This window comes from Peromyscus maniculatus, chromosome 14 (assembly GCF_049852395.1).
Source record: "Peromyscus maniculatus bairdii isolate BWxNUB_F1_BW_parent chromosome 14, HU_Pman_BW_mat_3.1, whole genome shotgun sequence".
NCBI classification, from domain to species: domain Eukaryota; kingdom Metazoa; phylum Chordata; class Mammalia; order Rodentia; family Cricetidae; genus Peromyscus; species Peromyscus maniculatus.
In genome coordinates, this window is record NC_134865.1 from 66,763,998 (window position 1) to 66,779,708 (window position 15,711).

Genomic DNA, 15,711 nt, shown 5'->3' on the forward strand with positions numbered 1-15,711 from the left:
TCCCAAAATCATTCAGAAAAATCTTCAATTTGAAGAAAATTATTTCCAGGAAAGCCACCATTCTGTGCAATGAATATGCATCAACAGAAACTAAAATGAAATTATCTGCAATTACTTTTCAAATAATTTTTTTAAAAATAGACAATTAGTCATGTAAAGCTTTTGGGTGCTTCATGATATTGTGACTTTCTTTAGTGTAGTTCCCAAGTGGCTATCCAATGTCATTCAAAGATGTTTTTCATAGATAATAGCTGTGATAGACAGATAATAGACTGACAGTGGCAAAAATCACCCTCTTTTGTTCCTCAAGGCCTTGCATTTCCAATAAGAAAATTAATGGACACACTGCCAAGAAAATATGTAACTCAATGTTCTGTCGTTCAAATACTTGTTTCTGTGAACATTTGGAAGTGAGCTTTTCAAAATTGTGTTGAAATAATGGGCCACTTGGACAAGAATAGAAAGAAAGCTCTACAAACAACTAGCTTGTACAGAAGTTTGAACAGGAACACAGAAGGAAGAAGTAGATTTGGGGAGCAACTCAGTGATGAAAGGTGCAGACTGGATGCTGCGAGAATCAATTCCTCCCAGATCAGGTTGATTCTGAGACTATTTGTTCATTCTGGTCTGACATCTGCTTATAACAGGAACTAAAAATACTTGACATCAAAAGCTGTTTTTCCATTATAGGTGAAACATCTATGGAGACTAGTTTAAAATATAGATAAAATGGGAGCACTCCACAGTGATGAGGTCCCAGGGAAATGAGAAGTTTTATGGGTTGATGAAATTTTAATAAAATCTATATTTCTGGAAAGCATGATGTAAAATATATCAAGAATCTTAAAGTTATTTAAACTCAGTTAATATTGTACTTTAGGTGGAAAAAACTTCAATTAATGTACCAATGCTTGAAGAAATTAGATATTTTAAGATAAATTTTTCAAAAATAAATATTTCTTGTCAAAAGCCTAGGATAGCCACTGAAACTCACAGATTGTAATTAAAATGTTTCATGAATAATATAGTATATTTTCTTAGTAATAAGAACAAATTCATTGATTTCTATGTGGATATACATGCACACATATAAGAAAGCACTGGAATCCTAAATATTCAGAATATTAAGTTTTGAATATGGGATGGAAAGAGTTTTGCTCCTTCTATTAATGTGTTTATTTTGTCATTACTTTAAATTCCTTACTCTCTGTACACTAAAGCTTTCTAAAAAATGAAAATATTAATCAAGGTATTTATAAGGCTGTCATAATGTGAGAGAATATATTATGTTTTTATTGTATATGGGGTGGAAGTATAAAACAGCATATTCCCACATATTACTCCTGCTTTTCAATCTTACGGTTTGCTTTGTTTAGTGATTTTTCCTTCCTGGTCTCCATGCTCTGTTTTCCTCTGTGATTTTTATTCCCCTGTTGCTAGAAATGCTCCTTACACGTATGCCAGCACTTTGTATGGATGTGCCGTCTAGTCAGTTCTAGCTCTTCCCCACCATTCTCCTTAGCACTCCTATGCTGATTCCTACATGTTAATCATGTGCTGCATGTTATCTAAGGCAAGACCTGTAGTGCATCTCCATATGAATGCCACTCACTAACTACTACTCTATGTTTGGACTCCAGGTTAATTAGCACAACCAGACAGTCCAGTTCTTCTCTTCTATGGCTCCCATCTTTTGGCCACGAATCCATAATTCCAAAGATGAACTACAAGCCTAAATGCTACAACTGTCCTCTTTCTCTCTCTCAGCTTTGCCTACTTTTAATCCATGCTGGACCCACAGATTTTGTCTCCTAAACATTACAGGATTCAGTCACCTTCTCTCTCCTCTTAAACATGAGGGTCCTGAGTCTGCTGTCACCATCATTTTCCTGAGCCCTACAACTTTAGCTGCCTCTCTGACTTTCTGGTCTGTGTCTTGCTACCACCTGTATACTTACAAGAAAAACTGGCCAGGAGATCATGCTTCACATATAAATCTGACTAATTCCCTCCACAACTGTAAGTCATTCAGCACCTACCCATGCCTGGGAGAAGCAATTAACTTAAGCTTCCTGGTTCAGTTTCCAGGATCTATTCCATCATGCTTTCACTCTCCGAGGATACCATCTGATGCTCAAATGCAGAAACTCATGCATTTCCATCCACAAATGTTCCTCTCTCCATTATCTGGCAACTTTGCCTCACTATACTTAATTTCTATTTCCAACTATAAGTCATATTGCAGTTGATTTCTACTTACTTGATATGACTCATTAAGATTTTTACCTCCTCTTGAAGGTGTTACTTTTTCATTCAACAATCAAATGTGTGTTGATGTTAGCTCTTCTGAGCTGATAAATGAATATGAGCCCCCAGCTCCTATCCTGCCCCAACTTCCCTTCTGGACCAGAGGTGAGTATCCGGGCCCATTCCGGACCCCATCCCTGGGCACCAGCCACTCCGGGGAAGACCTGCCCAATTTGGCCCCAGGTTCTGGCAACTGGGCAGGTCCCCTTCTAGCCCCACCAGGAAGGATCCCCTTCTCCAAGCACCTCCCCCGGCAGCCCCTGCAATCTCCACACCCTGCCCCCATGGCCATTGGCCCGAGACCCTAGTCACTTCCTGGGACTTACAGACCAGCCTCCAGCTCCTATCCTGTCCCAGACTTCCCTTCTGGACCAGAGAGGGCGCCCATCCTGCCCTGGACTTCCCTTCTGGACAAGAGCTCCCATCCTGACCTACCTGAATAAAGAAATATATTAAGAACTGCAAAGAAAAAAGGCTAAGTAACGTATAAAGGCAAACCCATCAGAATAACACCCGATTTCTCAATGAAGACTTTGAAAGCCAGAAGGACCTTGACAGATGTAATGCAGACACTAAGATACCATGGATGCCAGCCTAGACTAATATACCCAGCAAAACTTTCAGTCATCATAGACGGAATGAACAAGACATTCCAAGACAAAGCCAGATTTAAACAATACTTATCCACAAACCCAGCCCTACAGAAAGCACTAGAAGGAAAATTCCCACCGAAGGAAGTCAGATACACCTTCAAAAACATAGGCAATAGATAAAACCACAGCAGTAAACCCCAAAGAAGAGAAGTACACATACACTACCATCAAAAATAACAGGGATGAACAATCACTGGTCATTAATATCCCTTAATATCAACTGACTTAATTCACCTATAAAAAGACATAGGTTTACAGAATGGATACAAAAGCAGGACCCATCTTTCTGCTGCATACAGGAAACACATCTCAAATTCAAAGACAGACACTACCTAAAAATAAAAGGCTGGGAAAAGACTTTCCAATCAAATGGTCTTAAGAAACAAGTGGGTGTAGCCATTCTGATATCCAACAAAATAGACTTCATACTAAAATCAATCAAAAGAGATCAAGAAGGGCATTACATACTCATCACAGGAAAGATCCACCAAGATGAAGTTTCAATTCTGAACATTTATGCCCCAAACACAAGGGTACCCACATATGTAAAAGAAACATTACTAAAACTTAAACCACATATAAAAACCCACACATTAATAGTGGGAGATCTCAACACCCCACTTTCACCACTGGACAGATCTCCCAAATCGAAACTTAACAGAGAAATAAAGGAGTTAACTGATGTCATGACCCAAATGGACCTAATAGATATATATATAGAACATTCCATCCTAACAAAAAAGAATATACCTTCTTCTCAGAACCCCATGGAACTTTCTCTAAAATCGACCACATACTTGGCCACAAAGCAAATATCAACAGATACAAAACAATTAGAATAACCTCCTGTGTTCTGTCAGACTACCATGGTTTAAAGTTAGATTTCAACAACAACAAAAAATACAGAAAACCTACAATCTCATGGAAACTGAATAATGCTCAACTGAATCACCAATGGGTTAAGGAAGAAATAAAGAAAGAAATTAAAGACTTCCTAGAGATCAATGAAAATGAAGAAACCACATACTCAAACTTATGGGACACTATGAAAGCAGTGCTAAGAGGGAAATTCATAGCATTAAATGCCCACATAAAGAAGTTGGAGAAACCTCACACTAGTGACTTAACAGCACACCTGAAAGCTCTAGAACAAGAAAAAGCAAAGTCTCCGAGGAAGAATAGACGCCAGGAAATTATCAAAGTGAGAGGTGAAATTAATAAAATAGAAACTAAGAAAACAATACAGAAAATTAATGAAACAAAGAGTTGGTTCTTTGAGAAAATCAACAAGATAGACAAGCACTTATTCAAACTAACCAAAAGACACACAGAGAGAATCCAAATCAACAAAATCAGAAATGAAAAGGGGGACATAACAACAGACATTGAGGAAATCCAGAGAATTATCAGGTCATATTTCAAAAACCTCTACTCGACAAAACTGGAAAGCCTAAAAGAAATGGACAATTTTCTGGATAGATACCACATACCTAAGTTAAATCAAGACCAGATAAACTATTTAAATAGTCCAATAACCCCTAAGGAAATAGAAAAAGTCATTAAAAGTCTCCCAAACATAAAAAGCCCAGGACCAGATGGTTTCAGCACAGAATTCTACCAGATCTTCAAAGAAGAGTTAATACCAATACTCTCTAAATTTTCCCACATAATAGAAACAGAAGGAACATTACCAAACTCCTTCTATGAGGCTACAATTACCCTGATTCCTAAACCAAACAAGGATACAACAAAGAAAGAGAACTACAGACCGATCTCCCTCATGAACATTGATGCAAAAATACTCAATAAAATACTGGTAAACAGACTCCAAGAACACATCAAAACAATTATCCATCATGATCAAGTAGGCTTCACCCTAGGGATGCAAGGGTGGTTCAACATATGAAAGTCCATCAATGTAATACACCATATAAACAAACTCAAAGAAAAAAACCACATGATCATCTCACTAGATGCAGAAAAGGCATTTGACAAAATCCAACACCCTTCATGATAAAAGTCTTAGAGAGATCAGGAATACAGGGAACATACCTAAACATAATAAAGGTAATTTACAGCAAGCCAACAGCCAACATCAAATTAAATGGAGAGAAACTCAAAGCAATTCCACTAAAATCAGGAACGAGGCAAGGCTGTTCACTCTCCCCATACTTATTCAATATAGTACTTGAAGTTCTAGCCAGAGCAATAAGACAACATAAGGAGATTAAGGGGATACAAATTGGAAAGGAAGAAGTCAAGCTTTCCCTATTTGCAGATGACATGATAATATACTTGAGTGACCCCAAAAATTCCACCCAGGAACTGATAAAGCTTATAAACACCTTCAGCAACATAGCAGGATACAAGATCAACTAAAAAAAAATCAGTAGCCCTCCTATATACAATGGACAAAGAAGCTGAGAAGGAAATCAGAGATACATCACCCTTTAAAATAGCCACAAATGACATAAAATACCTTGGGGTAACACTAACCAAGCAAGTGAAAGACCTATATGATAAGAACTTTAAGTCCCTGAAAAAAGAAATTGAAGAAGATGTCAGAAAATGGAAAGATCTCCCATGCTCTTGGATAGGCAGGACCAACATAGTAAAAATGGCAATTTTACCAAAAGCAATCTACAGATTCAATGCAATCCCCATCAAAATAATAACACAATTCTTCACAAACCTGGAAAGAATAATACTCAACTTCATATGGAAAAACAAAAACCCCAGGATAGCCAAAAGAATCCTGTACAAAAGACAACCTCTGGAGGCATCACGATCCCTGACTTCAAGCTCTACCATAGAGCTACAGTAATAAAAACAGCTTGGTATTGGCATAAAAACCAACATGTGGACCAATGGAATCGAACTGAAGACCCTGACATTTACCCGCACACCTATGAACATATAATTTTTGACAAAGAAGCCAACAGTGTACAATGGAAAAAAAAAGCATCTTCAACAAATGGTGCTGGCATAACTGGATATCAATGTGTAGAAGGCTGCAAATAGATCCATATATGTCACCATGCACAAAACTTAAGTCCAAGTGGATCAAGGACCTCAACATAAATCCAGCTATTCTGAATCTGCTAGAAGAGAAAGTAGGAAGTAGTCTTGAACGCATTGGCATAGGAGATAACTTCCTAAATATAACACCAGTAGCACAGACACTGAGAGAAACAATCAATCAATGGGACCTCTTGAAATTGAGAAGCTTTTGTAGAGCAAAGGATATGGTCACCAAGGCAAAGTGACAGCCTACTAATTGGGAAAAGATCTTCACCAACCCCACATCTGACAGAGGAGTGATATCCAGAATATATGAGGAACTCAAGAAATTAGACATCAAAACGGCCAATAGTCCAATTAAGAAATGGGCTATAGAACTAAACAGAGAATTCTCAACAGAGGAAACTCAAATGGCTGAAAGACATTTAAGGAATTGCTCAACATCCCTAATCATCAGGGAAATGCAAATCAAAACAACTCTGAGATACCACCTTACGCCTGTCAGAATGGTTAAAATCAAAAACACTGAAGACACTTTATGCTGGAGAGGATGTGGAACTAGGGGAACTCTCCTCCACTGCTGGTGGGAATGCAAGCTTGTACAACCACTTTGGAAATCAATATGGCGCTTTCTTAGAAAATTGGGAATCAATCTCCCCCAAGATCCAGCTATACCATTCTTGGGCATATACCCAAGAAATGCTCAATCATACCACAAGAGCACTTGCTCAGCTATGTTCATACCAGCATTGTTTGTAATAGCCAAAACCTGGAAATAACCTAGATGCCCTTCAACTGAAGAATGGATAAATAAATTGTGGCACATATACACAATGGAATACTACTCAGCAGAGAAAAATAATGACATCATGAGGTTTTCAGGCAAATGGATGATGGATCTAGAAAAAATCATCCTGAGTGAGGTAACCCAGACTCAGAAAGACAAATATGGTATGTACTCACTCATAGGAGGATACTAGATGTGGAACAAGGATGACTGGACTGCTACTCACATCACCAGTGAGGCTACCTGAAAAACAGGACCCCAAGAAAGACATGAGGATCGCCCAATGACGGAGAAATGGCTGAGATCTACACGATCAACCTGGACATGAGTGGGAGCAATGAAGGGCAAGGGTCGAGGGAAAGAGAGCGGGAGATCCCAGCTGGATCAAGAACAGAGAGAGAGAACAAGGAAGAGGAGACCATGGTAAATGAAGACCACATGAGAAAAGGAAGAAACAAAGTGGTAGAGGGGCCCACAGAAATCCACAAAGACACCCCCACAAAAGACTGTTGGCAATGGTCGAGAGACAGCCGGGACTGACCTACTCTGGTGATGGGATGGCCAAACACCCTAATAGTTGTGCCAGAAACCCCATCCAAGGACTGAGGAATCTAGATGCAGACATCCATGGCTAGGCCCCGGGGGGGGAGTGCCGGGAGTCTAATTAGCAAGAAAGAGGAGGGTTTATATGAGCAAGAATTGTTGAAACCAAGGTTGGATAAAGCACAGGGACAAATAGCCAAACGAATGGAAACACATGAACTATGAACCAAAGGCTAAGGGGCCCCCAACTGGATCAGGCCCTCTGAATAGGTGAGACAGTTGATTGGCTTGACCTGTTTGGGAGGCATCTAGGCAGTGGTACCAGGTCCTGGGCTCATTGCATGAGTTAGCTGTTTGAAACCTGGGATTTATGCAGGGACCCTTGGCTCAATCTGGGAGGAGGGGACTGGACCTGCCTGGACTGAGTCTACCAGGTTGATCTCAGTCCTCGGGGGAGGCTTTTTCCTGGAGGAGGTGGGAATGGGGGGTAGGCTGGGGGGAAGGATAGGGGGGCAGGAACGGGGAGAACAAGGGAATCTGTGGCTGTTATGTAGAACTGAATGGTATTGGAAAATAAAAAAATTAAATTAAAAAAAACAAATGAATATGAACATCTTAAGGATTTTATAAAACAGTCACCACACCCAAACATTAATAAAATAAATTTTATACATTCATAATTAAACAAAATACATCAAAGGTAAACATGCATTATCTTTAAGCAATCACTCCCTAATAATCTCCTCTATTGAAGAGTTTAGCCTCTTATTGACACTCATACCTATTATGTTTCTGTGGCTGAAAAACTATATAAATATAATCCCATGTGCAATTGCTTTATTTTTGAAGTATAAATGAATAGAAGAAAATAAAGGAATTTACACCACTGAAGTTATCAGTTTGATTTGTGTTTGTATTGATTATCTAGGTTAAAGAAAGTGCTCAATAAAACTAAAATAGGTTTATTTTATTTTATTATTTTTTATTCATTTTTTTATTTTTTTTAGCTTTTTACTTTTATTTATTTATTTATTTTTTACAAACTGTATGGCCATGGCAGGCTTCTTGCTGTTTTTTTTTTTAATTTTATTTATAATACTATTCAGTTCTACATAACAGCCACAGATTCCCTTGTTCTCCCCCTTCCTGCCCCCTTCCCCTTTCCCCCAGCCTACCCCCCATTCCCACCACCTCCAGATCAAGGCCACCCCCGAGGACTGAGATCGACCTGATAGACTCAGTCCAGGCAGGTCCAGTCCCCTCCTCCCAGATTGAGCCAAGTGTCCCTGTATAGGTCCCAGGTTTCAAACAGCTATCTCATGCAGTGAGCCCAGGACCCGGTACCACTGCCTAGATTTTTTTGTTTTATTATTAAGAAATGTTCTATTTACTTTACATACCAACCACAGACCCCCCCTTTCCCACCCCCCAGCTACTTCCCGCCCAACCCAACCCTCATTCTCACCTTCCCCAAGTCAAGGTCTCCCATGGGGAGTCAGCAGAGCCTGGCACACTCAGCTGAGGCAGGTCCAAGCCCCTCCCCCATGCACCAAGGCTGTGCAAGGTGTCATACCCTAGGCTCTGGCCTCCAAAAAGCCCGCCCATGCACCAGGGATGGATCCCGATCCCCCTGCCTGGGGAGGGGCCCTAAACAGTTCAAGTTAAACAACTGTCTCACATATCCAGAGGGCCTAGTCCAGTCCTATGCGGGCTCCACAGCTATTGGTCTACAGTTCATGGGTTTCCACTAGTGTGGCTAGTAGTCTGCATGTTTTCCTGTCATGATCTCGACATCCCCTACCCACAGGATCCTTCCTCTTTCTCATCAGTTAGATCCCTTCAGCTCAGCCTGGTGCCTGGCTGTGGATATCTGCATCTACTTCCATCAGTAACTGGATGAAGGCTCTATGGTATTCACTAATCCAGTCACTGGAACAGACAGACCAGTCCTGGCACCCTCTCAACCACTTCTATTAGTGCAAGGTTGGGTCATCCTCGTGAATTTCTTGGAACTTCCACAGCACCCTGCCTCTTCCTATTCCCATGATGTCTTCATTTATCATGGTATCTCTTTCCTTGCTCTCCCACTCTGTCCCTGTTTCAGCTCAAACCTCCCATTTCCTTATGTTCTCATCTCCCATTCTTTGCCCTCCATTACCCCCACCTCACTCCCAGTTATATCATCCTGAGTAAGGTAACCCAGGCTCAGAAGGACAAACATGGTAAGTACTCACTCATAAGTGGATACTAGATGTAAGGCAAAGGATAACCAGACTACAACCCACAGCTCCAGAGAAACTAGCTGCCAAGGAAGACCCTAATAGCACAGCGAAAAAGAAATAGATGAGACCTACATGATAGTTTTATTTAAAAAAGATAGTAGCTTTAAAGTGAAAAAATACATTGTGTTCAAAGCCATTAAACGGAAACTAGCAAAAAATCTGAGAAAATATGAGTTATTTTGCAGTAAAGTTAAGATATCACTCACACCGACCCATGAAATAAGTACCAACATCCATCTTCTGAGTTCTCTTTTCTTTTAATGGAAAATTTTAACCAATATTTATGTCAAAATTTCTAATCTATATCTTTCATGGAACTTACAATAAGATATATGTGTTTACTTACATTTTCATACGAAGTATCTATCTTTTATATTAGGCATATTTATAACAAATATAAACATGAATATACACTTAATGTATTTCCCTAAGATCCATGTGTCAAGTATTTACCAGCATAATACTGCCCAGCATCCTGTTCCCTGACTTAGAATGGCCACCCTCTGGCTTGCTTGGCTGTCTTCTCTAGTTATCAAATAGGTCTCACTGCATTTGTTTCCAAACATTGCATGAACTGGTATTTGCCACACACCATATTATGATCTCCTTGAGATTAGAAGATGTCATTCTCATCTGTCTCCAGCATCCAGCAATATGTCTGGCATATTTTAGGCACTTTCCAGTACATGTAGAATGTAGCAGGAATCTTAAAAGTTGTTATTAATAAAATCAAACTTGAAGCCAAGTATTGTGGCGAACACTGGAAGATCAGAGAGATAGAACAAGCCATAGCTAACTTCACCTGGCCAACTTCTCAGCTGATCTTGTTTCCTCATATTGGAAGCTTCTGAGTACTCATCCAGAATGAATCTCAGCTGAACTGTGCTGCTCAAAAGCCTGAAAGCTAACCAGCCAAATGCTTAACCAGCCAAATGCTTAACCAACCAAATGCTGCTGGTTCCTGGTCTTCATGCCTTATATACCTTTCTGCTATCTGTCATCACTCCCTGGGATTAAAGGCTCACTTCTTGGGATTTAAAGGAGTGTGTCACCATGCCTGGCAATTTCCAGTGTGGCCTTGAACTCATAGAGATCCAGAGGGATTTCTGCCTCTGGAATGCTAGGATTAAAAGTGTGAGTGCCACCATTTTCTAACCTTTGTATCTAGTGGCTGTTCTGTCGCTGACCCCAGATAAGTTTATTAGGGTGCACAATATTTTGGAGAACACAATACCACCACAGTAAAATGAATAAATTAACCACACAAAAGCATCTCAGAGAGAAATAATGCTTATATATGTACAGATAGGTTATAGCTTTGCAATTAAATATACAAACACTCTAAGATTGAGCACACAGATTCATGTATGGTGGGTTTATGTTTGTAACCCTAGGACTTAGGAAGCTTAAGGAGGATGAGCAATATGAAGTCAAACCTTTTCTTGGCTATAAGCAAGTTACTGTCACACACAACCAAGCAAGCAAGCAAAAAAATATATGAGGAAGAAATGAAGGAAAGGAAGGAGAAAAGAAGAGAAGGAAGGAGAGAAAGTACTATTTCTGTGCTTAAAGCAGAAGAAACCCATTGGGAAAAATCAACTTAGTTCTAATGTCCAGACCTATTTTTTTCCTTAGCTCCAAAAGTTGTTCCACCTAATATCTACTTCTATAATTCTTAAAAATAAGCCAATACTGCCATTATCATACAATGTGTTAATTATTGTTTCTATTACTTATATGGGTATAAACACTAATAAATCAAAACTCCAACATCAGAATACTAGACTAAATCAATCACAAGCATTTTCTATGATATAACATGTAAATACACATTTTTGTTTCTTTTTCAGTAATGAAGCAGGCCAGATACACATGCATACATATATGTAGATACATATATATTACTTTGTTTCCTTTCTTAAACAAGTTAATGCTTTATTTTATAATCATTTTTCTTGTTTTATTCAACATGAGTGATGAGTCAGTACTGAGGACAAAAGCCGCTTTCTAAAGATGAAAAAGGAAATAGAATAGTGGTCCAATCACAGCTCATCTGTTGCTCAACTTCTTTCATATAGGAGAATGATTCTTCTTATTTATAATTACTATCATATTGGGTTATTTCCATTGAAATTAAACTTCATCCTAAGTTCTTATTTTTTTCTGATATGGATCCCTCTATGAGCATCAGTTCCTGAGATCAGAGAAATGTGATTTTGAATAACCAGTTTATTACATTGTCTGACTTCTCAGAGTGTGCTTTATTCAATCAATCAACATATGATGCCAATATCTTCTTCATATTCATACTCAGATATTCAGATGTGGTAAGATGCCTTTTAAAAATGTCATTAATGTCTTGAATGTAGATTCTTGGTACAAGGGAAGGTGAAGTGTCTAGTTGTGTGTGTCGGTAATGTAATGGCAGCAGCAGCTGCCACAGCCACATCACATGTTAAGGAAATGGGGTAGCAATAATACATTGCAAGCTTCTTTTTGCATGGATAAGCATCCACAGTTGTAGTAGGATTCAGTAATCGCAGTTTGTTTGTTTGTTTGTTTTGCCTTGTCAGATCTATAACATATCTGACTTACTTCATGCAATGTTCTCTGACTTCCCCATCCTTTTCCTTTTTAGCTTCCTTCCCATCCTGACCAACCCCTATTAGATCTTTTAAAATGTCCTGCCTGGGCCCTGAAGAGATCTTTTGGTTCCTTGGAATCATCTTCACAATATGCATATTGAATGGGAGACTCAGAATTATAATGCTTCTCATCTTATCTTTGGTTATATATACCAGAAATACAGCAAAAGAAGTTGATATTTTAAATTACTTAACACTATATGATTTGTTTGCAGATGATCACATTGGGAGTGTAAGTCACAATTTTGAACACTTTCACTTAGCCTAATCATATTCTATCAAAAAAGCTGTGTGAGAATTTAAAAAGAAGAACAAAATAAATGTTTCAAAAGAAGAAATTGTAAGAATGCCTACTATGACTCCAATAACCATGGGTTCATTTGTACCTCCTTAATTTATCATTCTTTTCATGCATTCCCACAATCAAAACTCCCTAATTTATCCCTTAGTACATGTATTTGTTTGTACAACAAATTCGAACCCTAAATAATGGCAAAAGATACACAGAGTCAAACGAAAACAGTATAGGAGGTCACAGTTGTCTTTCCATGTGACTAAACATGCCAGGCATAAATAAGTAGGAGACACAAAAGAATAAGAAATGAAGTCTCATTACTGAGTACTCCCTACTATAAGTTCCAGAAGTAAGTGGATAACAAGTAATTTAATTCTTCTGAAAAGGGAGGCAGAAATCTTGTATACTTCTTCTAGGTGTGGAAATTAAGTCTCAGAATGTGCCACGTGGAAAAATTCAGTACATTAAGAGAGTTTTACCCTCAATCTAAATTGGCAAGAAACCATGCCAATGATAGCTATAACTCCTCCATAAGTAACTAGCATTTCTTTTGATCAAATAATATGGCATATTCCCTACCATAATCATTCTGTAATCTCACATCACCTTAATGTGAGCAACACATTGTTTGATTTACAAATCAACAAAGGATTAAAATTCAGAAACAACTGTCTCTTAATTCATGGGGCAGAGAGACTATAAAATATTCAGATGAAGTTATTTAGATGCCATTTTAATTGGAAGTATTTCAAAGTTTGTAAGTCCTATATTGACTGTTGGATATGCTGTTATTATTATTTTGTTATTATCGTTATTGTCATCATAAGACTTTCGTGAGAATCCACGTTGCTTATAACAGCAAATGAGCAGCTGACAAAGAGGCTACCCTGACTTCACCTAGAGTTCCCAAATGTTCTTTCCTAATGGAGGAGGTGGGAGAGATGTGGGATGTAAGTTAAAAAAATGTACATTTTAATGTTTGGCATATCAATCCTTTACAAATAAAAACAGAAGACCTGTTTTCTTTAAATCATCTAAAATCATTTTCTGCAAAGATTCTGGACTATATTAACATCTTCTATCTTATGTAAATTAGAAGTTAATGAACATAAGAACCATTAGTCTTCACTTAATGTTTTACAATTGAGCCAATGCAATTGATTTTAAAGTTCAGAAGCACTTTTCATTTCAGTAAAGCATATTGTGGCTTTTAAGTCTGATTTATCACCATAAACAAACACATCCATCAGACAAAAATTCCCACAAGAGACGGAAAGGCAAAATATAGGATGCTAAAAATTCTGAATGACCTGAAACTTCACCTTGCCTTAACCTTGATCCTGCCTGACCTGTGGAAGTAAATAAGGTATACAAAACAGAATATAATGCATTCACATGTTCAAATACACCAAGTCTCGGTTCCTTCATAAATCTTCACACAAAAACTTGTGCAAGAATATATTCTATACCTTGTATTGACCAGGTTGAAGTTTCATTTCAGGCTAAGGAGAAATGTCCTGGCATCCTGTTCAAAGGAACTCAGTTAATCACTCTTTTTGCTCTCCCACTGAGACTGCTGGGAATTCTACACTTAACTCACAGTGGTGAAAGCCACGTGGTCACATGCTATAAAGTCATCACTTTCCAAGGTCATCAGATATATGGAGGAAAGGCCAAGAAGCCTTTTTACCCAAGTCTTCAACCAGGAAATCAGCAGCAACTAACCATTAATTTTATTAAAAAGACAAATGGCTTACTGTCTTATTTCTCAATAAAAGTTCTCAGGAATTAAACTTCTCTTAATGAAAAGAAATTCAGCCTACTTTGACATATAGTTTTTTTTTTAAAGAGATTCTATAGATGTCCTTAAGCAGGTACTATTTCTGTGGTTTAATTAAGTATCCAGAAATAGCTAGCAATAATAATTTTTTTCCACTATCTTCAGCTTCAGTTTAGTTTTCTAGCTCATCTAGTTCTCAATGCCCCCAGCCTGTGGCTATCAAGAAACAAACGGGAGAGCAAGCAAAACTGACTGAATTTTGACACCTGGTTGTCTCAAAGACAGCTGTAAAGTCAATAGGCATAACTTACACATATTCTAAATAATTTAGATCCAAAAATTCAAGAGATAACACTGGAGAAAGCATAATATTTCTTTGGAGCAAAAAAATGTACCTATCACATTCATAATATCTATATAGAAGGATAGTCATCAAATTAGATGCCTAGATATGTGCATACATGTGTTGTTTTCCTCCATTAACTGTCTTTAGCCAATTTGGTGTTTCATTAATATGGATATTTATTATTAAATTTTCATTTTTTGCTAATTAATGTTCATTCTTCAAACCACAAGCTATTAAGGCCCCCAAATTTTTATTGGTAGATCTAAAAGAATAGATCAGAGCAAACAAACCATTATATCAATTAACTGTCACTCTATCCCTGCATTCTGACATCAACAGACACACACACACACACACACACACACACACACACACACACACACACATGCACACACTCACAATTGGAGAGTGCTTCAATCCAAACAACTGTTCAAGGGCTGGTATTTGTTACAGCCATGCACTGTTGTATCAATCAGATTTTAACTGCACATTGTTTTTTTCTTTCATATCTCGCCAGCTCATGAAGCCAAGTGGCAGGTGCTGCCTCAAGAAAGTCACCTTCTAATAAACAGATTGTAACAACACAGAGACAATGGAGTTCTTTTCTGACATTCTTTGCTTTTCTTGACAAATTGCATTCCTAATAAGACAGTATCAAAAAGCTCAAACAGAATAGTATATAGACTTGGATTACTTCACAGTAATATTTGGAAGAAGTTTCTCTTTGGAACTGGGCCGATGGCAAAGCAAATAATACAGACATATCTGAATGAAAGATGTATTTTATGTTGATTTAGAAACATCTCAGATTGGATCATACCCTTCTAAAGTCATTATATTTTCATGCAATGAAACAATTTAAAATATTGCCCACAGGAACTGAATGAGTAGATTTCATAGTGGAATATAGCATGATTGCCTCCATAGCCTCTGTGAGTTGCAGGCCCATCGTGACACCTTCTTTTTTTTTTTTTTTTTTCAAAGGATAAATAGAATGTAACTGCAAGTTACTAGGCACTTTTGTAATAGCCAATCCCTTAAGCATCTGCCCT